This window comes from Panthera pardus, unplaced genomic scaffold, assembly GCF_024362965.1.
Source record: "Panthera pardus isolate Hobbes unplaced genomic scaffold, ASM2436296v1 HiC_scaffold_6, whole genome shotgun sequence".
Taxonomy (NCBI): Eukaryota; Metazoa; Chordata; class Mammalia; order Carnivora; family Felidae; genus Panthera; species Panthera pardus.
Window position 1 is genome coordinate 105274693 of NW_026526991.1, and position 27444 is coordinate 105302136.

Below are 27444 nucleotides of genomic sequence, written 5' to 3' on the forward strand. Positions count from 1 at the left end.
CAGTCTCCTTATTTTGCTTAACTCTCTCTTTCTATACATTAGGTGAAACAGCTATCTTTTCCAGTCTTAAAGGAGTGGCCTTTTGTAGGAAAGAAAACCTATCATTTAACTTTGCCTTAGTTCTTGGTTGTTTCTCCAACTTTAGTGATTGTCTAAGCAACCTGATTTATTCCTTTAAAAAAAATTTTTTTTAATGTTTATTTTTGAAAGAGAGAGAGATAGAGTGCAAGCAGGGTAGGGGCAGAGAGAGAGGGAGACACAGAATCTGAAGAAGGTTCCAGGCTCTGAGCTGCTAGCAGAGTCCAATATGGGGCTCGAACCCACAGATCGTGAGATCATGACCTGAGCCGAAGTCGGTCACTCAACTGCCTGAGCCACCCAGGCACCCCAACCTGATTTATTCCTGATAGGTCCCAGTTGTTGAGAGGCTTCTAGTTCCAGAGGGACAGTCTCAGCCCCTAATTTCAGGCTAATTGGAAAGTAGACCCTCAGGCAGCAGCTTTAAAGGTATGCAAATATATACAGTCCTGTGGTACCATAAAGGTTAACCTTGCTGGCCTCCAGATCAGGAAATCTGAAAGTGTCTCCTTGGAGACAGTTGCAAAAATCAGGACTCCAGATGAGTCCTTTCTGGGAGGTACTAGAAAACTGTAGCAAGGCCAAGGGACAGTGCAAAGATGGCATCCCCAGGCTACATCCCCTGAGAGCATTTCTGTAGCCTCTGGGTGTGTGGCTACCCAAAATTTGCTGCTCTATTCATGTCTTCTGCCCATTAAAAAAAAAATTTTTTTAACGTTTATTTATTATTGAGAGACAGAGAGAAACAGAGCATGAGCATGGGAAGGGCAGAGAGAGAGCAGGATACACAGAATCCGAAGCAGGCTCCAGGCTCCGAGTTGTCAGCACAGAGCCCCACCCGGGGCTCAAACTCACAAACCTCAAGATCATGACCTGAGCTGAAGTAGGTTGCTTAACTGACTGAGCCACCCAGGTGCCCTTCTGTCCATTTTTTAACTGAATTATTTGTTTTTTGGGTATTGGGTTTTACAAGCTCTTTATATATTTTCAATACTAACCCTTTATCAGATATGTCATTTGCAACCATCTTCTCCCATTCCAAAGGTTGCCTTTTAGTTTTGTTGATTATTTCCTTCACTGAGCTTTTTCTTTTCTTTTCTTTCTTTCTTTCTTTTTTTTTTTTCTGTAGTCCCAATAGTTTATTATTATTTCCCTTGTCTCTGGGGACCCTATCTAGAAAAGAGTTGCTAAGCTAGTGTCAGAGAAATTACAGACCATGCTCTCTTTGAGGATTTTTATGGTTTCAGGTCTTTTTTTTTTTAATGTTTATTTATTTTTGAGAGAGAGAGAGAGAGAGAGAGAGAGAGAGAGAGACCGTGAGTGGGGCAGAGACAGGGAGACAGAGGATCCAAAGCAGGCTCTGAGATGTCAGCACAGAACCCGATTCAGGCCTCAAAATCATTAGCTGTGAGATTATGATCCGAGTCAAAGTCAGAGGCTTAACCAACTGAGCCACCCAGGCGCTCCTGGTTTCATGTCTTGCATTGAGGTCTGTAATCCGTTTTGAATAGATTTTTGTGTATGGTGTAAGACAGTAGTTCAGTTTCATTCTTTTGCATGTTGCTGTCCAGTTTTCCTAACACTATCTGTTGAAGAGACTGTCTTTTTCTCATTAGATATTCTTTCCTGCTTTGTCAAAGGTTAATTGACCACATAATCAGGGGTTTATTTCTGGGCTTTCTATTCTATTCTGTTCTATTGATCTATATGTCTGTTTTTGTGAACTATATGTCCATTTTGATTACTTCAACTTTGTAATACATAACTTAAATTTTGGAGTTGTGATGCCTCCAGCTTTGCGTTGCTTTTTCAAAATTTCTTTGGCCATTCAGGATCTTTTGTGTTTCCCTACAAAGTTTAGGATTATTTGTTCTAGTTCTGTAAAAAGTGTTGTTGATATTTTGATAGGGATTGCATTAAATGTGTAGATTGCTTTGGTTTATATAGACAATTGTTCTTCCCATCCATGAGCATGGGTTATTTTTCCATTTCTTTGTGCCATTTTCAATTTCTTTCATCAGTGCTTTATAGTTTTCAGAGCACAGGCCTTTCACCTCTTTGCTTAAGTTTATTTCTAGGTATCTTATTGTAACTGTAAATGGGGATTGTCTTCTTAATTTCTCTTTCTGCTGCTTCAGTATTGGTGTACAATCATGCAACAGATTTCTGTAGAATGATTTCGTACCATGTGACTGTACTCAATTTGCTTATCAGTTCTAGTATATTTTTGCTGGAGTCTTTGAGGTTTTCTATATATAGTATCATATCATCTGCAATAGTGAAAGTTTGACTTCTTCCTTGCCTGTTTGGATTCCTTTTATTTCTTTTTGTTGTCTGATTGCTGTGGCTAGGACTTCCAGTACTATGTTGAATAAATATGGTGACAGTGGACATCTTAGTCTTGTTCCTGACTTTAGGGGAAAGGCTCTCAGTTTTTCCCCATTGAGGATGATGTTAGCTATGGGTTTTTTCTATAAGGCCTTTATTATGTTGAGGTATGTTGCTTCTAAACTTACTTTGTTGAGGGTTTTTATCATGAATGGATGTTGTACTTTGTCAAATTTTTTGTCTGCATCTATTGAAACAATCATACAATTCTCTTTTTTTAATTTATTTTGTGAGAGAGAGAGGGAAAAGGGGAGAGACAGAGAGAGAGAGAGAGAGAGAGAGAGAGAGAGAGTGGGGGAGGGGCAGAGAGAGGCAGAGAGAGAATCCCAAGCAGGCTCTTCATTGTCAGTGCAGAGCTCGATACGGGGCTCAAACTTCCAAACTGTGAGATCATGACATGAGCCGAAGTCAGACGCTTTACCCACTGAGCCACCCAGGTGCCCCACCATCATATGATACTTATCCTTTCTCTTATTGATGTGATGTATCACATTGATTGATTTGCAAATATTGAACCACCCTGGCAACCCAGGCATAAAACCCACTTGATCATGGTGAATGTTTTTTAAAATGTATTGTTGGATTTGGTTTGCTAGCATTTTGTTGAGGAATTTTGCATCTATGCTCTTCAGAAATATTGGCCTGTAGTTTTCTTTTTTTGTGTGGTGTCGTTATCCAGTTTTTGTATCAAGGTAATGCTGTCCTCATACAATGAATTTGGATATTTCCTTCTTTTTCTATCTTTTGGAATAGTTTGAGAAGAATAGGTATTAACTCTTCTTTAAATATTTGGCAGAATTTGTCTGTGAAGCCATCTGGTCCTAGACTTTTGTTTGTTGGGATTTTTTCCCCAAGTTTTTTTTTTTTTAATGTTTATTTTTGAGAGGAGGAGAGAGACAGAGACAGAGCATGAGTGGGGGAGGAGCAGAGAGGGGGACAAACAGAATCTGAAGCAGGCTGCAGGCTCTGAGCTGTCAGCACAGAGTCCGACATGGGGCTTGAACTCATGAACCGTGAGATCATGACCTGAGCCAGTGTCAGATGCTTAACTGACTTGAGCCACCCAGGCACCCCTTCCCAAGTTTTTATTTAAATTATAGTTAGTTAACATATACAGTAAAATTGGTTTTAGGTGTAGAATTTAGTGATTAATCAATTACAATAACACTCAGTGCTTATCACAACATCACAACTGGCATCACAACCCAGTGCCCTCCTTAATACCCATCACCCACTTAGCCCATCCCCTACCCATCTTCCTCCATCAACCCTGTCTGGTCTCTGTAGTTAAGAATCTCTTATGGTTTGCTTCCCTCTCTCTCTTCCCCCCTATGTTCATCTGGTTTGTTTCTTAAATTCCACATATGAGTGAGATCATATGGTATTTGTCTTTCTCTGACTGACTTACTTTGTTTAGCATAATACATTCTAGCTTCATCCATGTCATTGCAAATGGAAAGGTTTCATTCTTTTTGATATCTGAGTGATGTTCCACTGTGTGTGTGTGTGTGTGTGTGTGTGTGTGTGTGTTTGTACACCACTTCTTTATCTATTCATCAGTCCATGGACATTCGAGCTATTTCCATAATTTGGCTATTGTTAATAATGCCTGCTATAAACATCAGGGTGTATGTACCCTTTTGAATCAGTATTTTGTAGCCTTTGGGTAAATACATAGTAGTGCAATTACTGGGTCATAGGGTAGTTCTATTGTTAACTTTTTGAGGAAACTCCATACTGTTTTCCAGAGTGATTGTACCAATTTGCATTCCGACCAACAGTGTAAGAGGGTTCTCCTTTCTCCACATCCTTGCCAACATCTATTGTTTCCTGTGTTGTTAATTTTAGCCATTCTGACAGGGGTGAGGTGGTATTTCATCATGGTTTTGATTTTCATTTCCGTGATTATGAGTGATGTTGAGCATCTTTTCATGTGTCTGTTAGCCATCTGGATGTCTTTGGGAAAATGTCTGTTCATGTCTTCTGCCTATTTCTTTCTTTTTTTAAAAATTTATTTATTTATTTATTTACTTATTTATTTAGAGTATGTGCACATGGGTACAAGCAGGGAAGGGGCAGAGAGAGGGAGAGAGAAAATCCCAAGCATGTTCCACACTGCCAGTGCAAAGCCCAATGTGGGGCTTGAGCCTATGAACCTTGAGATCACAACCTGAGCCAAAACCAAGCGTCAGATGCTTAACTGACTGAGCCACCCAGGTGACCCACTTCTGCCTATTTATTACTGGATTATTTATTTTTTGGGTGGTGAGTTGGATAAGTTCTTTATGTGTTTTGGATATTAACCCTTTATCAGATATGTCAGTTACAAATATGTTCTCCCATTCCATAGATTGTTTTTTAGTTTTGTTGATTTTTTCCTTCACCGTGCAGAAGCTTTCATTCTTGATGAAGTCCCAATAATTCATTTTTGCTTTTGTTTCTCTTGCCTCTAGAGATGTGTGTAATAAGAAGTTGCTATGGCTGAGGTCAAAGAGGTTGTTGTCTGTATTCTCCTCTATGATTTTGATGGTTTCCTGTCTCACATTTAGGTCTTTTATCCATTTTGAATTTATATTTCTGTGTGGTATAAGAAAGTGGTCCAGGGGCGCCTGGGTGGCTCAGTTGGTTAGACGTCCGACTTCAGCCCAGGTCACGATCTTGCAGTCTGTGAGTTCGAGCCCCGCGTCGGGCTCTGGGCTGATGGCTCAGAGCCTGGAGCCTGCTTCTGATTCTGTGTCTCCCTCTCTCTCTGCCCCTCCCCTGTTCATGCTCTGTCTCTCTCTGTCTCAAAAATAAATAAACGTTAAAAAAAAAATTAAAAAAAAAAAAAGAAAGTGGTCCAGTTTCATGCTTCTGCATGTTGTTGTCCAGTTTGTTTTTTGAACACCATTTGTTGAAGAAACTGTCTTTTTTTCTATTGGATATTCTTTCCTGCTTTGTTGAAGATTGTTGACCATATAGTTGTGGGTCCATTTCTGGGTATTCTATTCTGTTTCACAGATGCATGTGTCTGTTTTTATGCCAGTACCATATTGTCTTGATGACTACAGCTTGTGATGCCTCCAGATTTTCTTTTCTTTTCTTTTTTTAAAATATTTTTTCTTTATAATTAAAAAAAAATGTTTATTTCTGAGAGACAGAGCACAAGTGGGGGAGGGGCAGGGAGGGAGGGAAAATCCAAAGCAGGCTCCAGGCTCTGAGCTGTCAGCACAGAGCCCAACCTGGGGCTCGAACACAGACCGTGAGAACATGACCTAAGCTGAAGTTGGACGCTTAACCAATTGAGCCACCCAGGCGCCCCTGCTTTTTTTCAATATTATTTTGGCTATTCAGTGTCTTTTGTAGTTCCATACAAATTTTAGTATTGTTTGTTCTAGCTCAGGGAAAAATGCTGGTGGTATTTTGATAGGGATTGCATTAAATGTGTAGATTGCTTTGAGTAGTATAGAGATTTTAACAATATTTGTTCTTCCAATTCATAAGCATGGGATGTCTTTTCATTTCTTTGCATCCTGTTCAATTTCTTTCATAAGTGTTCTATAGTTTTCAGAGTACAGATCTTTTACCTCTTTGGTTAGGTTTATTCCTAGGTATCTTATGGTTTTTGGTGCAATTGTAAATGAGGATTGTCTTCTTAATTTCTCTTTCTGCTGCTTCATTATTGGTGTATAGAAATGCAACAGATTTCTGTATGTTGATTTTATATCTTGGAACTTTGCTGAATTTATGTATCAGTTCTAGCAATTTCTTGGTGGAGTCTTTTGGGTTTTCTACATTGAGTATCATGTTGTCTGTGAATAGTGAAAAGTTTGATTTCTTCCTTTCCAATTTGGATACATTTTATTTCTTTCTGTTGTCTAATTGCTGAGGGTAGAGACTTCCAGTACTATGACAAATAACAGTGGTAAGAGTGGACATTCCTTTCTTCTTCCTGACCATAGAGGAAAAGCTCTCATTTTTTCCCTGTTGAGGATGATATTAGCTGTGGGTCTTTCATATATGGCCTTTATGATATTGAGGTATGTTCCCTCTGTCCCTACCTTGTTGATGGTTTTTATCAAGAATTCATGCTATATTTTGATGAATACTTTTTCTGCATCTATTGAGAGGATCACGTGGTCCTTATCCTTTCTTTTATTAATGTGGTATATCACGTTGATTGATTAAGATATTGAACCACACCAGCAGCCCAGGAATAAATCCCACTTGATCGTGGTGAATAATTCTTTTAATGTACTGTTCAATTCGATTTACTAGTATCTTGTTGGGAATTTTTGCATCCATGTTCATTAAAGATATTGGCCTGTAATTCTCCTTTTTTTTTTTAAATCTTTATTTATTTTTGAGAGAGAGACAGCATGTGAGCAGGGGAAGAGCAGAAAGAGAGGGAGACACAGAATCCGAAGCAGGCTCCAGGCTCTGAGCTGTCAGCACAGAGCCCGACGTGGGGCTTGAACTCACAAACTGTGAGCTCGTGACCTGAGCCAAAGTCGGACGCTCAACTGACTGAGCCGCCCAGACGCCCCATGTAATTCTCCTTTTTAGTGGAGTCTTTGTTTGGTTTTGGAATCAAGGTAATGCTGGCCTCATAGAATGAGTTTGGAAGTTTTTCTTCCATTTCTATTTTTTGGAAAAGTTTGAGAAGAATAGATATTAACTCTTCTTTAAATGTCTGGTGGAATCCCCCTGGGAAGTTATCTGGCCCTGGACTTTTCTTTGTTTCACAAGTTTTGATTACTGATTCAATTTCTTTGCTGGTTATGGGTCTGTTCAAATTTTTATTTATTCTTGTTTCAGTTTTGGTAGTTTGTATGTTTCTAGGAATTTATCCATTTCTTTTAGGTTGTCCAATATGTTGCCATATAGTTTCTCATAATATTCTCTTTTTTGAAAAAAAGTTTATTTATTTTTGAGGGTGGGAGAAGAAGCAGAGAGAGAGAGAGAGAAAGAGAGAGAGAGAGGCAGAATCCCAATCAGGCTCCACACTCTCAGCACAGAGCCTAATGTGGGGCCTGAACCCATGAACTGTGAGATCATCACCTGAGCTGAAATCAAGAGTTGGAGCCACTCAGGTGCCCCCATAATATTCTCTTATAATTGTTTATATTTCTATGGTGTTGGTTGTTATTTTTCCTCTGCAATTTGTGATTTTATTTCCTTGGGTCTTTTTTTTTTTTGCTTGATAAGTCTGGGTAGTGGTTTATCAATTTCATTGATTTTTTTCAAAGAACTAGGTCCTGGTTTCATTGATCTGTCCTATTGTATTTTTTAGTTTTATATCATTTATTTCTGCTCTAATCTTTATTATTTACTTTCTTCTGCTAGTTTTAGTTTGTTGTTGTTGTTGTTGTTGTTCTTTTTCTAGCTCCTTTAAGTGTAAGTTTAGGTTATTTATTTGAGATTTTTCTTGCCTCTTGAGGGAGGCCTATATTGCTAAACACTTCCCTCTTAGAACTGCTTGTGCTGTGTCCCAAAGGTGTTTTTTTTATGTTTGTTTATTTTTGAGAGAGAGAGAGAGAGAGAGATCATGAGTGGGGAAGGGCATAGAGAGAGGGTGACAGAGGATCTCAAGCAGTCTCTGAGCTGACAGTACAAAGCCTGATGCAGGGCTCAAACTTATGAACCATAAAATCATGGCCTGAGCTCAAGGTGGACCTTTAACCAACTGAGTCTCAAAGTTTTTGAACTGTTGTGTTTTCATTTTCATTTGTTTCAATGTATTTTTTAAATTCCTTTTTTAAAAAAATGTTTATTTATTTTGAGAAAGAGAGACAGAAAGAAGAGGGGGTGAGGGGCAAAGAGAGAGGAAGAGAGAAAATCTTTCTTTTTTGCGGGGGGAGGATCTTTTTTAAAAATTTTATTTATTTATTTTTGAGAGACTGAGCACGAGTAGGGGAGAGGCAGAAGAGAGAGAGAGAGAGAGAGAGAGAGAGAGAGAGAGAGAGAGAATATCCCAAGCAGGCTCCACACTGCCAATGCAGAGCCTGATGTGGGGCTCAAACTCACAAAACCATGAGATCATGACCTGAGCTGAAACCAAGAGTTGTACACTTAACCAACTGAGCCACCCAGGTGCCCCTGGGAGAGCAAATCTTAAGCAGGCTCCGTGCTTAGTGTGGAACCCAATACAGGGCTCGATCCCACGACTGTGAGACCATCACCAGAGCCAAAACCAAGAATTGGACACTTACCCAACTGAGCCACCCAAGTGCCCCTACCTGTATTTTTAGATCTAAAATGAGTCTTTTGTAGGCAGCATAGAGATGGATCTTGTTTTTTTTGATCTTTCTGTCATCCTGTGTCTTTTGATTGGAGCACCTAGTCCATTTATATTCAAAGTAATAATTGATAGATATGTATTTATTGCCATTTTATTACTTGTTATGTGGTTGTTTCTGAAGGTTTTCTCTGACCCTTTCTTATCTTTCTCTCTTTCCTGGTTTGCTCGTTTTCTTTAGTGATATATTTGGATTTTTTTCTCTTTATTCTTTGCATATTTGTTACTGGTTTTTGATTTGTGGTTACCATTTGGTTTGTATACAATATCTTCTACAGGGGCGCCTGGGTGGCTCAGTCGGTTAAGCGTCCGACTTCGGCTCAGGTCACAATCTCACGGTCCGTGGGTTCGAGCCCCGCATCGGGCTCTGTGCTGACAGCTCAGAGCCTGGAGCCTGTTTCAGATTCTGTGTCTCCTTCTCTCTGTGACCCTCCCCCGTTCATGCTCTGTCTCTCTCTGTCTAAAAAAAAATAAATAAACGTTAAAAAAAATTAAAAACAACAACAACAATACCTTCTACATATAGCAGTCTATATTAGGTTGTTGGTCATTGAAGTTTGAACTCATTCTTTACTCCTTTCCTCTCCATGTTTTAGGTGTATGTTGTCATATTATACATCCTTTTATTTTGTGAGTCCCTTAACTGATTTTTTACAGAAATATTCATTTTTACTGCTTTTGTGTTTCCAACTTCATATTGTCATTTTTTGGTCTTTCTTCTCAAAAAGAGTCTCCTTTAGTATTTCCTACAGGGCTAGATAGTGTTCATGAACTCCTTTACTTTTTATATTTCTGGGGAATTCTTTATCTATTTTGAATGATAGCCTTGTTGGATAGAATATCCTTGGCTGCAAGTTTTTCCCTTTCAGCACTTTGAATATATCATATTAGTGCTTTCTGGCTTGGAAAGTTCCTGTTGAAGAATCCACCGATAGCCTCATGGAGTTTCCTTTGCATGTTACTGTCTTTATTGTCTTTCAACTTTTAATATTTTTTCTTTATCATTATATTTTTGCTATTTTAATTACAATATGTGTTGGTGTGGATCTGATTTTGTTGATTTTGATAGTGGTTCTCTGTGAGTCCTGGATCTGGATATCTGTTTCTTTCTCCAGATTAGGAAAGCTTCCAGCTGTTATTTCTTCAAATAAATTCTCTGCTTGCTTTCTCTCTCTTCTTCTTCTGGGACTCCTATAATATGAATGTTACTACATTTGATGGAGTCCCTGAGTTCTCTAAGTCTAATCTTGTTTTGCATAATTCCTTCTTCTCTTTCATTCAGCTTGATTATTTTCCATCACTTTGTCTTCTGGGTCATTAATTTGTTCCTCTGCTTCTTCCAGACTGCTGTTCATTCCATCAAGTATGTTTCCCATTTCATCTATTGAGTCCTTTATCTGTGCTATGTCACTCCATATTTCTTTTTTTTTTAATGTTTATTTATTTTTGAGAGAGAGAGAGAAAATGGGGGAGGGGCAGAGAGAGAGGGAGATAAAGAATCAAAGCAGGCTCCAGGCTCTGAGCTGTCAGCACAGAGCCCAATGTGGGGCTTGAACCCACAAACAGTGAGATCATGACCTGAGCCAAAGTCAGACACTTACCAACTGAGCCACCAGGTGCCCTTGTTATTCTGTATTTCTGTGTTAAGGGTCTCACTCATGCCCTCCACTCTTTCTCAAGTCCAGTGAGTATCTTCATGATCATTGCTTCAAATTCTCTATCAGGCATGTTACTTATATCTGTTTTGCTTAGGTCTTTGGCCACAGCTTTGTCCTGTTCTTTTGTTTGGGACAAATTCCTCTGTCTTCTCATTTTGTCTAAGTCTCTGTGCCAGTTTCTCTGTGTTAGGAAAGTCAGTTATATCTCCTGTTCTTGAGTTTAATGGCTTTATGAAGAAGAGGTCTTCTAGTGCCCTGCAGTGTAATGTCCTCTTTTCCACAGGGCCTGACACTTCTGAAGGTGTCTCCAATGTGTGCTGCATGTGTTCTGCTGTTGTGTCCTGGCCACTTTATCCTTTTGGCCATTTGCAGAGGCTCTCTTTGCCTGTGTGGGCAGTGTTTGGTCCCTGGCCTGAATATGGTGAGTTTAACTATGTGTGCTCTGGTCAGCTTGTGAAATGAGACCCATTGCTACCACCACCACAACAAAGGGCTCACAAAACTCTTGAGTCAGGAGACTTTGTGTTGGGAAGGGTGTGGGCTGGTCTTCTGGGGGAGGGTCCCACCACACTGGGACTGAGGCAAGTATGACTGGGAAGAGTGGTTTTCTGGAGCATGGGGGAAGAGGCTTGGTGTAAGCAAGTTAGGTAGCAAGTGTGGGCACTGTGCTGGCACCTGCAGATGGCTCTGTGTTTATGCTGAGTGGGGGAAGAGGGAAATGGTAGCAGATAGCTCCTTTGTTTCCGGAGGGGTCCCTCTATGTATGCTGCCTCTCTGGGACATGCTCCGATATGAGCAACTGTCCTCACCACTGTGTGCCTGGGATACTCTTCAGATTGCTGTTTCCATGTTGTATGTTCATGGGTTGTTTGCTTGCCTTCTCTCCAAGAGCAGCCCCAATGGCTCTGAGCTCTCCTAGAGCCAAGCACACTGACCTTTAAAACTCCAGGCTTTAAGCCCCATTGGTTGCAAGAATTTGCAAAATTTGGGTCCTCTTTCTTTCCAGGCCAGTTGCTACGGGGATTTGTTTTCCTTGTGTGCTCCTTTGTGTGCTAGTTTGTCTCTCACCCTTCTCTGAGTCCATAGCTCCCTCCTCACTGCAGCAGCCACAATCTGTTTCTTTCCCAAACCACATCTCTGCACTTCCTACCTTCTTCAATGTGACCTCTTCTCTACCTTTAGTTGTAGAGTTTGTTCTGCCAGTCTTCAGATCAATTTCTAGAGTATTAGGATGATCTAGTTGTATTCATGGGACAAGGTGAGCCTAGGGTCCTCCTACTCTGCCACCATCTTCTCTTCTCCCTTTTCTCCTTCTAGATCACATTTTATTAGAGTTATAATGAACATATATTCCTCTTTTCTCTAAAAGTCTATTCTTTCTCTCTCATCTGTGATGTCTTCTAGGTTAATCCAGCCAGTCTTTTGATTTTCTCTTTAGCTATATCTAATCTGCTGTTCAACTTATTCACTAAATGATTGTTTATTATTTTTAGAAATTTGATTATTTTGCATTTCTTCTTGTTCTTGTTTCATTTATTCTTGTTCTTACATTTTTCTTTTAGATAGTTTATAATTTTAAAATGCTTATTTTTTAGCATCAATAATATTGTTCTACATTTAAATCTTAGGCTTACGTGGTTATTGTAAGGTTATTAATTTCTCAGGGAAGACTTTTTTCTTTTCCCTGTTCCCTATCTTCAGGGGAAAGTTAAGCTTTAATTCACATTTACTACAGTGGTTTTCATTCCCTTTGTGAAACCTGAGTAATTAAATTTCTTTCTTGAGTATTCAGTGTTGCATTTAAAAGAAAGCTTTTGAATTTATTCAGCAGTTCTAGGTATTCCTCACAGGAGAAATTTCAGGACATCTAGTCTGCCAACTTGCCAAACTTGAAGGTTATTAATTAACTGTGTGTATGTGTGTTAATTTAAACAAGTTTTGAATTGTGGTAAAATACATACCATAAAATTTATGAATTAGCTTTTAATGATGGGTAAAACTGCAAAAAGGGTGCCCATTGTTAGCTGCAGTATTAGAAAGGACTTCTTAATAAGTTAGTAGGAAGCTAAGGTTTTCCAAAAGAAGGAAAGGCAGAGAGGCAGAGAGTGGAGGACATAGTCTGGGAATACACGGTACATGGTACAGGAAATGATGTGAGCAAATTTCTGGAATAGTAAATTAGTGACAATGTGGGGGGCCTTGGATGTCAGCTTAAGGGAATTTGGACTTTGAAAGTCTTTGAAAGTTTTCAAACTTGGTTCATTTTGAAGGTTAGTCTTGGCAGTAATATATAGAATGGTTTAGAGGGTGGTGAGACTGATGGCAGAGAGACCAATTAGGAACTTATTGCAGTAGCCCAAGAAGAAGGTATGAAGGCACATAATAGGGGTAAGGCCTGACAAAGACTCAGAGCTGCTGAAATGACCAAAGCATAATTGTAGTTATTAACCAAATTGGGGCTGACAAAAGATGCTGTTATAGACAAATGATAGCATTCTCTAGAGCTAAGTTGCTTCCCAATAGAGTAGCATTATGAACTCTCAGACATGCTATTTATAAAATGTCTGCTCATTAGCCTGTTGAGCTAGTTAGAGCTTTCCTGTGATTGAACCCAGGCTTGAAAAACATGCATCAGTACAGTTTGAAAAATAGTTTTAAAACAGGAAAAATAGAGGGGTGCCTAAGTGGATCAGTCAGTTGAGCGTCTGACTTTGGCTCAGGTCATGATTCGTGGGTTTGAGCCCCACATCAGGCTCTGTGCTGACAGCTCAGAGCCTGGAGCCTGTGTCTCCATCTCTCTCTGCCCCTCCCCTGCTCACTCTCTTTCTCTCTCCCTCAAAAATAAACATTAAAAAAAAATTAAAAAAAAGAACAGGGAAAGTAGAGCAAAACAGAGAGATCCATTGCTCTACAGAGTATAAACAACTGTTCTTAGCATCAGCAGTAAGAGTTTTAAGGGGTCCCCTGTTGTTTGCTTCTATTGTTAATGAGATCTTCTGAAATCATTGATCTGGACTTTCTATCACCAAATTTCTTAGCAGGCCAATTTAATCACCTGTTTCTACTGGGTCATATGTCTAGCTGGCATGATGACAACCTAAACTGTCTTGGTTTGCACTTGTTTTCTCAATACTCTGGTATATTCTAAGGTTATTGTCATACACGTGTCCTGAGTATGAGTCTCCCTTCTCCAAATTGTTGTGGGTTGTTTTCTAACTTGTTTTTTAATTGGCTAAATTAATTTTTTAAATTATTTATTATTTTTTTAATGTTTATTTATTTTTGAGAGAGAGAGACAGAGTGTGAGGCAGGGAAGGGGCAGAGAGAGAGGGAGACAGAGGAACTGAAGCAGGCTCTGTGCTGATAGCAGCAAGCCCAAGGCTCGAACTCATAAACCACGAGATCATGACCTGAGCCAAAGTCAGCCGCTTAACTGACTGAGCCACTCAGGTGACCCTTAATTGGCTAAATTTAAATGGACACCTGCTATTCAGAAATGCCACATTTAGTATTTAATTAATGAGTGAACTAATGAAAAGCAATAGAGCTATCAAGCTAAGAAGTGTATTGGAGCAAAACTCAACTGAATTTTGAGAATCAGTTGTCAAGGTGTGGGTGTGGACTGAGGGAAGAAAGAACTTGGAAAGTAAAGGCAAATATTGATGTTCCCTCACCAGATTTGCAACACCTATGTAGATTTTGCTTTCAACCTTTATATATTCTTTTGTGTGTTTTTCTAATTGCTAGCTTTGTTCATCACAGATTTCACATTTCACAGATTTCACAGATTTCACATTTTTGGTGTGTTTGTTCCTCAGTGCCTTTTAAATTCATACCCTTGATGCCTAACACGGTTTATATTACATAATAAATATTCAACAAATCTTATTAAATAAATATTTGAATAGGTGAATACTATTAAAAAGGAGCTGAGGGGTGCCCGGCTGGCTTAGCCAGTGGAACATACAACTCTTGATCTTGGGGTTGTGAATTCGAGCCTCACACTGGGTGTAGAGATTACTTCAAAAGAATCTTAAAAAAAAAAGAAGTTGAATGATATTTTGGAATCACATTTACTACACTACTAAGGAACATTAAGATACTTTTACCTTCCTTTTCTCCCTTTTCTTCTCTATCAACATTTATTGGCACTTAGTATAGGTAAGCACCATGTTACATGCTAGAAATTACAGTGATTTGTTCTTTCAATTTGAAATAATTTGGCAGTTGATAAAAAGCTTTAAAGTTTGTTGTTTAGGGGCACCTGGGTGGCTCAGTTGGTTAAGTGTCCAACTCTTGATTTTGGCTCAGGTTGTGATCTCACAGTTGGTGAGATTGAACACCGTGTTGGGCTCTGAGCTGATGGCACGAAGCCTGCTTAGGATTCTCTCTCTCCTTCTCTCTCTGCCCTTCCCATGTTTGTGTGCACGTGCGGGCTCTCTCTCTCTGAAAATAAACACTAAAAAAAAATTTGTTATTTAAAAATAGGCTGTTTTTGGATTTGATGATATGGTACAAGCATAAGGCTTACAAGTTTTATTAATGGTCTGAGTCCACACTTCACAGAACCATTAGATTTTTCTATTTATTTATTTATTTATTTACAGACAGAGAAAGAGCATGAGTGTAGGAAAGGGGGTAGAGAGAGAGAGAGACAGAGAGAGAGAGAGAGAGACAGAGAATCTTAAGCAGGTTCCACACTCAAAGCCCTATGTGGGACTCGATCCCATAACCCTGGGGGATCATAACCTAAGCCAAAATCAAGAGCCCATTGCTCAACTGACTGAGCCACCCAGGTGCCCCACCATTAGATTTTTAAATTATTTTTGTCTTTGGCAGTTATAGCTATTTTATGATTTTAAATAATTAGTGTCTGGAGCAGGCATTTTTAGCCTGAGATTGAGTCATAAAGGTAAATGTATGGTCTTGGAGGAACAAAGGCAGTCCTCTGACAGTTTGTAAATATGTGCTGTATATATTTATTTTTCTGAGGGATATAGATTCTCAAAGGAGTCCATAACCCCAAAAATGTTCCAAACAACTCTGTTTGCTTTGCTTCATTAAGCTCCCTGAATAGTGCTCTTTGCTACATTGTCTAGTGGTTAAGTGCTTGAGTAATATAGTCATAGTCCCTGTGTTTGACTCTTGGCTCTGCTATGTAATAGCCGTGTGACCTTAAACAAGTCACTTAACCTCTCTGTGATCAGTTTCCTCATCTGTAAAATGGAGATAACAATGGTACTGTGTCATGGGGTTGTGGTAAGGATTACATGACTTAATATATATATATTAATATATACATATGTATATTAATATATATGTAAAATATATAATATATATGTATAAATAGCTCAGAAAATGCTCAGCACATAGTACATAGTCTATCTATATTAGCTATTGTTTTTATAATTATTACATGCATGTGGCATTGATGATAACGATGGTGAAAATCATGATGACTTATATCTTCCCAAAGCCACTTAAGAGTGAATAAAAATGAGCAACCATAAGAAATGTTGAATAACCAGCTGACCATTTTGGGTGAAGCTAATACAGCTTTTCTCATTCTACTTTAAGGATAGCTAGGCTCTTAAGCCTGGGTAATCTTATTTGACAGCTGAGATGAGTGTATTCAAGTTGCATTTTGGCTCTTAGATTTAACTAACATGTGCACTGGTTCTATTTTTTAGCCTGGAATGGAACTGACTCACTGCCTCAGTTGTTTTTTTACCCCATGGAATGTGCATTGTTGATAGTTTACCAATGGTAAACATTGAATGGGGAAATGGGACTTTTGATTGGCAGTCAAAGTTTTTTGGTCCCAGTGCTCCTATAAAATACTGTGACAATCTGACAAACATTTTCTTTAAGTCCCCATCTCTACCCACTCATCTCTACTGCTCAAAGGGTTAGGTGAATTAGATTAGATGACAATTTATTCCAAAGGTCTTTAACTTTTTCTAGCTTTTGATGACCAAAGTTTTCTTTTGACAATTGAATTTCAGGGTTATCTGCTCACCTTTGTTGGGTCAATTTTGCCTCCCCTCAAATGCCTGAGAGTGATTGTTCTCCTTGTATTATTTTTGAGGTCTCTACCTTTTTTTTCCTTTCTTCCTTGAGCAAATAATTTCCAATTCCTGTAACAACTGCCCCCAGGAATTTGCTTCCTGTAATAACGGCTACTTCTCTCCCTGGGCTCTCCCTCTGGAAACAAACCCACTTAGGAACCCCTGATCCAAGAGTGCCAAGTAGAAATTGTGTAAAGCGATTTTATTCAGATGCTGGGTATCTGTCAGTCTTAAAATCCAATAGACCTATAGACAGTTGCCTGAATATTTTCAGTAGTGAAAGATTGAAGCCTAAGGTCTAAACCCTACTGCATGTTTTTCAAAGTGTGGTCCATGGGGACAGGACCAACTACGTAATTTTCAAGACCCAGCGGGAAGGGTCTCTTGTTCAAAAGTAAGAATTTCAACAGCTACAAGAGAGCATTAAACACAAGTGAAGAGTCCTTTTGAGCACAGAGCCCTGTGCAATGGCACAGGGTGATGTCCATGAGACTAAGCCTGTGTGGAGCCCATGGCATCAGAGAATATGGAATCTGACTGGTAAATTTGATTTCTGGGGCCTACCAGAGAGTTAATGAAATAGAATCTCTGGAGATAGTGTTTGTGAATCAACATTCTTAAGAAGCTCTCCAATGTTAATTTTGTACAAACACACAAAACTGATAACCTTTCACCTATTTCTTTCATTTGCTTGGAAAGAAGAAAGCAATTCTATCTTTTAAAAGTGTATGGCTTACTTGCCTTGATAGCTACCTGAGGTGGCTACCTTACACCACCTTCAGCTTTTCTTTTTGCTTTCTTTTCTCTTTCTCTCTTTACTTTCTTTCTTCCCTTTGCTCTCCTATTCTACATTTGTTTGGGGCCTGTCAGTAGTACGCCAGGCATGGCTAGACTTGGCTGATGATACCCAAAGCATATGAAACTATTAAACAAAGAGAAAATTTGAGAAGAGTGAGTAAGACTTTCAATGGTTTAGGCACTTTTTCTGTAGGGATTGTGTGTGTGTGTGTGTGTGTGTGTGTGTGTGTTTTGCGAGAGCCCCCTTTTCTTACTTTAAGTTTGCTTTTACTTAAAAACAAAAACGAAAAAAAAAAAAAATAGAAAAGGAAAAAAATTAGAGAAACAATGCTGTGAGAACAACCCCCAATTTCCAGCCTCACTCTCAGTGACTATTTGATCACATTTATTGGAATTTAATTCCAGATCAGTCCTGTTTCTTTCACGGTAAATGCCTGTCAGTTCTTGGCACTTATTTCTGCAAAATGTCTCTTCACTAAATTGCAACCTCAAGGGCTCGGGAATTCATACTGGGTAACCTGATGAGAGAATTCTTATCAACTTACCCTAAGCACTTGGTTGTAAGTTCTGAGTTTAACTGTACATCATCAAGATATTTCAAGATTAAGAAACCTCCTTTAGCACAATAAATGCTCTTTTTTCTTTTTCTTACTGGTTCGCAGTTTTCCCTGTGTGGGTGATTGCTTAAGTAGTCACTAAGCAGAACAGATGTTGTCTTGAATTTTTTCTTAATAAAAAGCTGACAGATTTTTACTAGCAGTTGTGTCTAAATTACTTATGAGACTAATTTTATCTTTATTGATTTTTTACCTCTGTTTCCTGTCCTCCCCCCTCCAGTATTTGTAGCTTTTTAACACAGAGCTTTATTACTGTGTTTTTATGTTTTGTATCTATTTATTTTTAAACTTTATTTATTTTGAGAGAGAGACAACTTGAGCAGGGAAGGGGCAGAGAAAGAGGGAGAGAGAGAATCCCAAATAGGCTCCATACTGTCAGTGCAGAGTCTGATGCAGTGCTCAAACTCACAAACTGTGAGATCATGATCTGAGCAGAAATCAAGAGTTGGATGTTCAACGGACTGAGCCACTCAGGTGCCTCATATTACTCTATGTTTTTAAAGTAATGTAAACTTTTCTGTTTCTATTTCCATTCTCACAGTAAATGAGAGACTAAATGAAAGCAACTCTTTGTAACTTTGGAATATTATGTAACCCTGAAATTCTTAAAAAATATATCCTGCTTGCTTTTTATTTGGGCAAAGAAGTTCTATGCAAGAAACACAAACTTACCATATAACTCAACCATTCCAGTCCTAGGTATTTATCCAAAAGAAGTGAAAACATATGTCTTTTCAAAGATTTATATATAAATGTTCATAGCAGCTTTTATTCATAGCAGTCAATAAGTGGAAATTACCCAAACATTCATCAATGGGTGAATAGGTGAAACTGTGATATATGCATACTATTTAGCACTAGAAAGGAATGAAGTACTGATACGTACAAAACATGAATGAATCTCCAAAACGTTATGTTGAGTGAAAGAAGCCAGACACAAAGGAATACATACTGCAGGATTCCATTGATTTGGAATTCTAGAAGAGGCAAAACTACTCTGCAGTGACAGAAAGATCAGTGCTTGCCTGGTTTGGGAGGGGGCTATTGACTCAAAGGGGAATGAGGGATTTGGGAGGGGGGTGTTGGAACATTCTATATTTTGATTAAAGTGATGCTTCCATGAGTGTATACCTTTGTCAAAACTCATTTGAACTGGATGACTGCTGAACTCCTCTCTTCTCATGGACACACCAAGTGCATAGCAACACACAGAGCAATACGTCTGAAAGAAATCCAGAAACTACCTATACATTGGGTGAATGAGAAAATACTCACATCAGAATGTGCAGGTAAGGGTGAAATACACTCTTACTATTAATCTCACCCCCAGCACAACATTACACCATGGGGAGGGAACTCCCAACTTCTAGCTTCTCCCTGAAGAGCAAAGGATTTGGACTTCACATTTAGTGCCCTAGCTTTTAAGATTTCCACCTGAAGGATGGGCTCCCAAAGCACCTAGCTCTGAAAGCCAATGGGCTTGCATCCACAAAACCCTCAAGAATATAGCAAACCGGGGTGCCTGGGTGGCTCAGTTGGTTGAGCATCTGACTTCAGCTTGGGTCATGATCTCGCAGTTTATGAGTTCAAGCCCCACATCAGGCTCTGTGCTGACAGCCTGGAGCCTGGAGCCTGCTTTGTTCGGATTCTGTGTCTCCCTCTCTCTGCCCCTTCCCCACTCATGCTCTGTCTCTCTCTATCTCTCAAAAATGAATAAACTTTAAAAAAAAATAAAAAAAGAATATAGCAAACAAAGAAGCAGCGTTAACTGGCAGTTAGCACTCAACAGCTATCCCCCCAGGCTCGGAGCAGAAAAAGGCAAAAATTTGTATATATATCAGCCTTTTCCTGAAAGGGGTCCATTTGTATACTTTGAAAGCTATTTCCTGAGGGTCAAGCTTCTAATTTAGCACACATCTAGAGGCTGACTGTGACCTCCCCAGAGACCAGGGAAACTGGTGGACAACTCCCCCACTCTCTCTCTCCAGCCCCCTCCAAGTCACCAGTATTCCCCTTGAGTGAGTGTGTACACACTGTGCCCCAACTTTTTCAGCTGTTGCCCAAGGCACAGGTGTCTAGATTACCTGACTCTCAGAGCCAATGGGATTTACATTCGTAAGTCCCACAGGACTATAGCAAACAAGAAGCAGCTCTTCATGGGTGCCAAGAGTTATCTCCTTGTAATTTTAGACTTGGGCCCAGTGCAGAAGGAGCAAACAAAAATGCCCATCTCCTAGTTTCTCCCTGGAAGGGGCTTAACTACATATTTTCTTTTTTCTAATTTTTTAAATGTTTATTTATTTTTGAGAGACAAAGAGAGACAGAGCATGAGCAGGGGAGGGGCAGAGAGAGGGAGACATAGAATCTGAGGCAGGCTCCAGGCTCCGAACTGCCAGCACAGAGCCTGATGTGGGGCTCAAACTCACCAACCGTGAGATCATGATCCGAGCCAAAGTTGGACGCCTAACCAACTGAGCCACCCAGGCACCCCTTAACTACATACTTTCTTAGCTCCTGCCTGAGGGTCTGGCTCCCAGTCAGCCCTTATCTAGGTGCTGAATGAGATCCTCCCCTTTGGGGCACTGATGGGTCTTGGCACACTCTCAACTGCTGGGAGACACTAAGAACAAAGAAGGTGGCTTGGATAATCACACAGGTTTGGGAGACAACCAGGAGCTCAGGCCAGGCTGATTGACAAGGTTGGTTTCCTACATGGGACCACTCTGTCAAAATTGGAAGAGGTGGCTGTCTTATCTAATATACAGAAACCAACACAGAGAATCAAGGAAAATGAAGAAAAAGAAATATGTTTAAAAAAACAGACAAATTTCCAGAAACAGATGTAAATGACACTACAGAGAAAAGTAATTAACCTGATCAAATTCAAAATAAGGGTCATAAAGATGCTCACCAAGATCAGGAGACTAATGCATGAACAAAGTGAGAATTTTAACAAAGATTTTTAAAATATTAAAAAGTACCAAACAGAGGCACCTGGCTGGCTCAGTTGGAAGAGCATGAGACTCTTGATCTCAAGGTTGTGAGTTCTAGCCCCATGATGGGTGCAGAGATTACTAAAAAAGTAAAAGTACAAAACAAAAAATATGGAGCTGAAGAATACTATAACTAAGCTGAAAATTTCAATAGAGAGGTTTGACAAAAGATTACATCAAATAGAAAAAAAGATCAGCAAAACTAGAAGGCAGGGCAGTGGAATTCATCCAGAGTAGCAAGAAGAAAAAAGAATGAAAAAAGTAAAGATTCTTTAAAGGACTTATGAGATACCATCAAGCAGACCAATATATACATAATAGGGGTCCCAGAAGGAGAAGAGAGACAGAAAACGTCAGAAAGCTTATTCAGAGAAATAATGGCTAAAAACTTCTCAAACCTGGAGAAATACACGAATATCCAGATCCAGGAAACCTAGAGCATTCCAAAAAGGTAAACCAAAGAGACCCACACCAACTCACATTATAATTAAACTGTCAAAAGTTAAAGACAGGAGAGAATCTTAAAAGCAGCAAGAGAAAAGCAACTTGTTATGAACAAAGGAGCCCCCATGATAGTATCAGCAAATTTTTCAGCAGAAACTTTGCAAGTCAGAAGGGAGTGGCATGACATATTCATGGTGCTGAAAGAAAATAATCATATCACATGTACACCTGAAAACTCATGTAACATTGTATGTCAGTTATACTTCAATTAAAAAGTAAATTATTAAAACACAAAGGAAGGGACAAAAGAAATAAAGAATTATAAAACAACCAGAAAACAATGAACAAAATGGCAATAGTAAGTTCTTGTCTTTCAATAATTACTTTAAATGTAAATGGACTAGATTCTCCAATCAAAAGATATAGACTGGTGGAATGCATAAAAACAACACCCATCTCTATGCTGCCTACAAGAGACTCATTTCAAGTTTAAGGACGCACATAGCTTGAAAGTGCAGAGATGGAAAATGATATTGCATGAAAATGGAAACCCAAAGAAAGTAGAGCTAAACTATACTTATATCAGGAAACAGACTTTAAACCAAAGACAGTAACAAGAGACATAAGCCACATGCAAAAGAATGAAATTGGAACATTATCTCACACCATATAGAAAAATCAACTCCAAATGTATTAAAGACTTGACAATAAGACCTGAAATCATAGAACTCCTAGAAGAAAACATGGAGGATAAACTCCTTGACATTTGTTTTTGCAGTGATATTTTGTATTTGACACCAAAAACTAAAGGCAACAAAAGCAAAAATAAGCAAGTTGGATTACATTAAATTAAAAAGCTTCTGTTCAGCAAATGAAACCACCAACAAAATAAAAAGGCAACTTATGAAAGGGTATAAAATATTGGAAACCACATATCTGATAAGTGGCCAATATTTAATATATAGGGGTGCCTGGGTGGCTCACTAGGTTAAGTGATTGACTCTTGATTTCGGCTGGGGTCGTGATTTTGTGGTTTGTGGGTTTGGCCCCGTGTCCAGCTCCACCCTAACAGTGCAGAGCCTGCTTGAGATTCTCTCTCCTTCTCTCTCTGCCCTTCCCTGGCTTATGTGCACTTTCTCTCTCAAATAAACAAATAAACTTAAAAAGTATATAGAAGGGACTCCTACAAGCTAATAGCAAAAAAAAAAAAAAAATGTAACCCAATTTCAAAATGGGCAAAGGACTTGAATATACATTTTTCCAAAGAAGACATACAAATGGATGACAAATACATAAAAGGCTCAACATCACTAACCTTCAGAGAAATGCAAATAAAAACTCCAAGATATAACCTCACACCTATCAGGATGGTTATGCTCAAAAATACAGGAGCTAACAAGTGCTGTGAAGAATGTGGAGGAAAGGGAACTCTTGTACAATGCTGGTAGAAATATAAATCATTATAGTGGTTCCTTAGGAAATTAAAAGTAGAACTACCATATGGTCCAGCTATCCCACTTCTGGATATATATCCAAAGGAAACAAAACCATTATCTTGAAGAGATATTTGCACCCCTGTGTTCATTGCAAAATTATCCACAGTAGCCAAGATGTGGAAACAACTTAAGTGTTTATCAACGGATGAATGGATCAAGGATATGTGGTATATATATGTATATACGTATATATGTATATATAAACAAACATGCACACATGCACAATGGAATATTATCAGCCTTAAAAAGAAAAAAATCTTGTCACTTGCTAAACATGGGTAAAGCTGGAGTTCATTATGCTAAGTGAAATAAGCTAGACAGAGAAATACAAACACTGCTGCATGGTATCACTTACACGTGGAATCTAAAAAAAGTTGAACTTGTAAAATCATAGAGTAGAAAAGAGGTTGCCAGGGGCTGTAGGGTAGGGGAAATAGGGAGAGGCTGGTAAAAGAGTACAAACTTTCTGTTATGAGTAAGGTCTGAGGATCTAAATTATAACATGGTCACCACGGTTGTTATACTATTTTATATCAGTGAAACTTGCTAAGAGAATAGAACTTAAATCTTTTCACACACACACACACACACACACACGCACCCACACACACACACACGTAATTATGTGAGGTGATGTATGTGTTAACTCAGTGTGTGTGTGCGGGAATCCTTTCACAATATACATGTATATCAAATTGTCAGGTTGTAAACTTTAAATATTTTATAATTTTATTTGTTCAATATACATCAATAAAGCTGAAAAATCCATTATTTGAACTGTGCACAAAAAATTGGTGCATTTTATTGTATGTAAAGCGTAGTTCAATAAAGTTGATTTTTATAAACTACAAAAAATGTTTAAAGAAGACTCTCACACACATCCACGTGCACATGACTCAGGGTTAATAAATGTTAAACATTTTGTCATTTGCTTTATCTTTCTCCATATAGGAGAAATGAATTATTACCAATGAAGGTGAATTCTTAGTTCCCAGATCTATTTTCGACCCCTTCCCACCAGCAAGCACATTCATAAAGTTGTGTGTTTCTTTCTCTGTCCATTAATAAAATGTATTAATAGACATCCTCATTTTACTAATGAAGATATCAAAGCTTGACAAGAACTGTGTATAGGTCATAGTTAAACAGGGAGTCAGTTAGCACAGCTGGTAATAATGTTCCCAGTCATATGCTCATTCTCCAGGACTATGTTACCTAACCTGTGTTTGTGGAGCTACTATCGTAATTTATGTAGTTATGAGGACGTTTATACTGTTCTTTATCCTCAGTTTTAAACTTTACAAAAATGTGGCCTAAATGGGAATTTAGTGTGTTGTGATGTTTCTCTAAGTGTTTAAAATGGACTCCTTGAAAACTTTCAGACTAATGTGATATTTATCAATATATGTTTGATATCATTTCAATTGTAATTAAGCAAGAATGCAGATATTTATGTTTTTCACTCTAATTTTGCCATATAGATTACTAGATTATTTTTATTTTCTTATTTTTTTAATTAAAAATTTTTTAATGTTTATTTATTTTTGAGAGAGAGAGAGAGAGTGGGGGAGGGGCAGAGAGAGAGGGAGACTCAGAATCAGAAGCAGGTTCCAGGCTCTGAGCTGTCAGCACAGAGCCTGACGTGGGGCTTGAACCCATGAACCACAAGATCATGACCTGAGCTGAAGTTGGATGCCCAACCGACTGAGCCACCCAGGCGCCCCTATTTTTATTTTTTTTAATGTTTATTTTGAGACAGAGTGTGAGAACGCATGAGTGGGGGAGGGGCAGACAGAGAGGGAGAGAAAGAGAATCCCAAGCAGGCCCTGTACTATCAGCGCAGAGCCTGATGTGGGCTCAAACTCACAAACTGTGAGATCATGACTTGAGCCGAAATCAAGAGTCAGATGCTTAACTGACTGAGCCATGCAGGCACCCCTAGATTACTAGATAATTTTTAAAGCAACTAACACCATTGATTCCTAATGCTTCAAACTCCAATTAGCTGGCTGCATTTGACTGTTTTGCATTGGAGGGGTTCAGAACACGCCACTCCAAAATATGAAACTTTGGCATGTTGATTATTTTGAGCTGAGAGTACTTGAGAAACAGCAAATGCACGAAGCACTCTACCCTGTCCCTTTTTACCTAAAAGCAGGCCATAAATTTCCTATGAGAAAGGTAGTCTTTCTGTACCAGGAAGAGAACATTCTTTTTTTTCTCACAGTTTTATCAAGATATAATTGACATTTTAACATTGTATAAGTTTCAGGTGCACAACATAATGATTGGATATATGTATACATTGCAAAATGATCACCACGAAAAGTTTAGTTGACATCCATCACTTAAGAACATTCATATCAGAGATCGGGATTCAATGCCCAAGTGGACGTATACAACCTGCTAAAGTAACCCTTAGCTTCTCCACTACAGTTCCTAGTCATTTTCCCACAGTTTATTGTCCTTAGCGCAAGCCCCTTGATCTTGCTACATCCCTAGAGTTCTTCATTTTTTGTGTAAAAAGTATATAAGCTTTTGTGTCTAAAGTCATCTTCAGGTCTTCATTTTCTTTCTGAAGATTCCTGTGTACATGTAAAAATATTAAATACATTTGCATACTTTTCTCCTTCTAATCTATTCTATGTCAGTTTAATTCATATGCCAGCCATGGAACATAAGAGGACAATCTCTCCTCTCCTACAACATGTATATGACACAGACACAGGGACTGATTTGACATGTCTTGCATTTACTTCTGGTTTATCTTTTTTTTTATGGTCCAACTTCTATATTGTCCAGATTTTTTTCCTTCAGTTCTAATGTTCATATTTCAAAAGCTTATAGATCTTGAGGGACAAAAGAAGAGTTTAGCTGGTTTTAGATATTTTGTAATAATGAAGCTGATTTCCTTTGTAATCTTTTGGGGAAAGTCATACAAACAGTTCTCTCAAAGAAGACTACTACTTTTGGTTTTCTCTAGCAGATAATTTGGCCTTTTTTCTTCTTGAAAATAGCAATTGTTCTGATTAGGAAAATAATGAATGAAATAATTCTTCTTTTCTTTATAGAAGTAACAAAAACCAGTTGTGAACTCAAGTTTAAGTTCACAATGGAGTGTAGAGTACTTTTTTCTTACCCTTTAGAATTTGAAAGCTGTACCTTCATTTGCTTGTCATTTTAGATACAACTTCAATTCCCATTGGCTATTGACTCACATATCACAATGGAACCTAAGCCTGCTCCTCCAACGAGTCCAATATCAACATTTTGGCAACATATTGTAATGTCACTCAAGCCTCATTCTGGGATGGCTACAACTAGATTATGAATGTTACTCACCCAGTGATGCATTCTCTTTGTCAACAATATCTGATAATTGTTGAGATGACTACATCAGACTAGCTGTGCCACAGGCACTATTGTGTCATTGGTGACTGGTATGGAGAGTAGGGGTGGAAGGGACTCTTCTTGGTGCTGTGGAAGATGAAGAACTCCACTCTCCTGTGGTGGGGAAGTGTGACACTTTAAGAATGGAGACAGCAGAGATTCTAAAGATCCACAGCTGACACTGAAGACACAGAATTGTCCTGAATTCTCCTTGGTTTTTGGACAGCGAGTCATAAGTTAATATATAAAGATTAGCAACTGAAGTACAGCCTGGGAGAGAGTCCTGAGAAATCTGCTTTGGAACATTTAATGGTGACATTTAGGTAAGGGATATGGGTGAAGCCAGTATGGACATGGGCCTCAGGGGAATGTCCCTCAGGTGAAGTATGTTGGCAACACCCTCAATAGCTGAGAAGGTGTGAGCATTCTGAGGAAATGAAGTGGTTTATCATTGTGAACATCAAGAATTGGCAGTAGTGATCTGGGAACGGGATCAAGGTGACAGAGAATGGGAGGTAAAATCTTGGTGGGAAAATAACACTCTTTCTCACATGTTTTAGCACACAATGGACTGTTCCAGAGGAAGTTTCTTTGAGTTGAGCATTTTGTCAAAGCAAATCATTAAAAGAGAAGGATGCTTTGAGAAAAAATTTGAGATCTTGGATCTTTTCTAATTGTCTTTTTTATATAGCTCTGTTCCCTTTAGCAGATCTTTTATTAACTCTCAGGCTCTTGTTCTCGTCTTTTCCCTATGTGATTTGGTATACCGGGTCAAATTTACCATCCAAAGGTGTCTGTGTTTCATTTCTAATGTGCTGTGGAAGTGTATCAATGTCTTCCTTGATATCAATCTCAAAAGCTTTATGTCTTTACCTGGAAAAACAGAAGTCATTATTGTTATATCTTTTACAAATTATGTAAATTAAAAAAATATGTAAATTTAAAAAATTTACATTTTCAGTGTAAACTACTCCTTGAAGGGAATTTATTCTTTTAATTTCTATAATCTTATTTGCATTAATTTTATCTCTTGCAACCTTAACTGGGTGGCCTAACTTATCAGTATTAAGAGCATTTTATTCATGCTCCTCGTGATTTTAGTGACTTTAATCACTTCTTAGAATTTACATTTCCAGGCTTGAAGAGTTCCCTATTTTTTTTAGGGGCAGGTTCCTCATACATTAGACTCTAGGCCTTTTGATTATGAGATCTGTGCAGGTTTTTCCAGAATTCTTTG

General features: G+C 38.6%; 1 protein-coding gene and 1 long non-coding RNA gene across 3 annotated transcripts in view; one reads left to right on the forward strand and one right to left on the reverse strand.

Annotated features, from left to right (window-relative positions):
- LOC109276249 (uncharacterized) overlaps positions 1-26349 on the reverse strand; it is a 46849-nt gene extending 20500 nt beyond the window's left edge. For both annotated transcript variants that reach the window (XR_002084549.2, XR_002084551.2), the window contains exon 1: positions 25957-26349. This is a non-coding gene — a long non-coding RNA (uncharacterized LOC109276249). The remainder of the gene's footprint in view (positions 1-25956) is intronic.
- Positions 26350-26420: 71 nt separating this feature from the next.
- The window catches only part of ADIPOR2 (adiponectin receptor 2), an 83789-nt gene continuing 82765 nt past the window's right edge, over positions 26421-27444 (forward strand). Inside the window, exon 1 of the mRNA XM_019464962.2 lies at positions 26421-26530. The gene's annotated coding sequence lies outside the window, so the exon portion shown is untranslated. The remainder of the gene's footprint in view (positions 26531-27444) is intronic.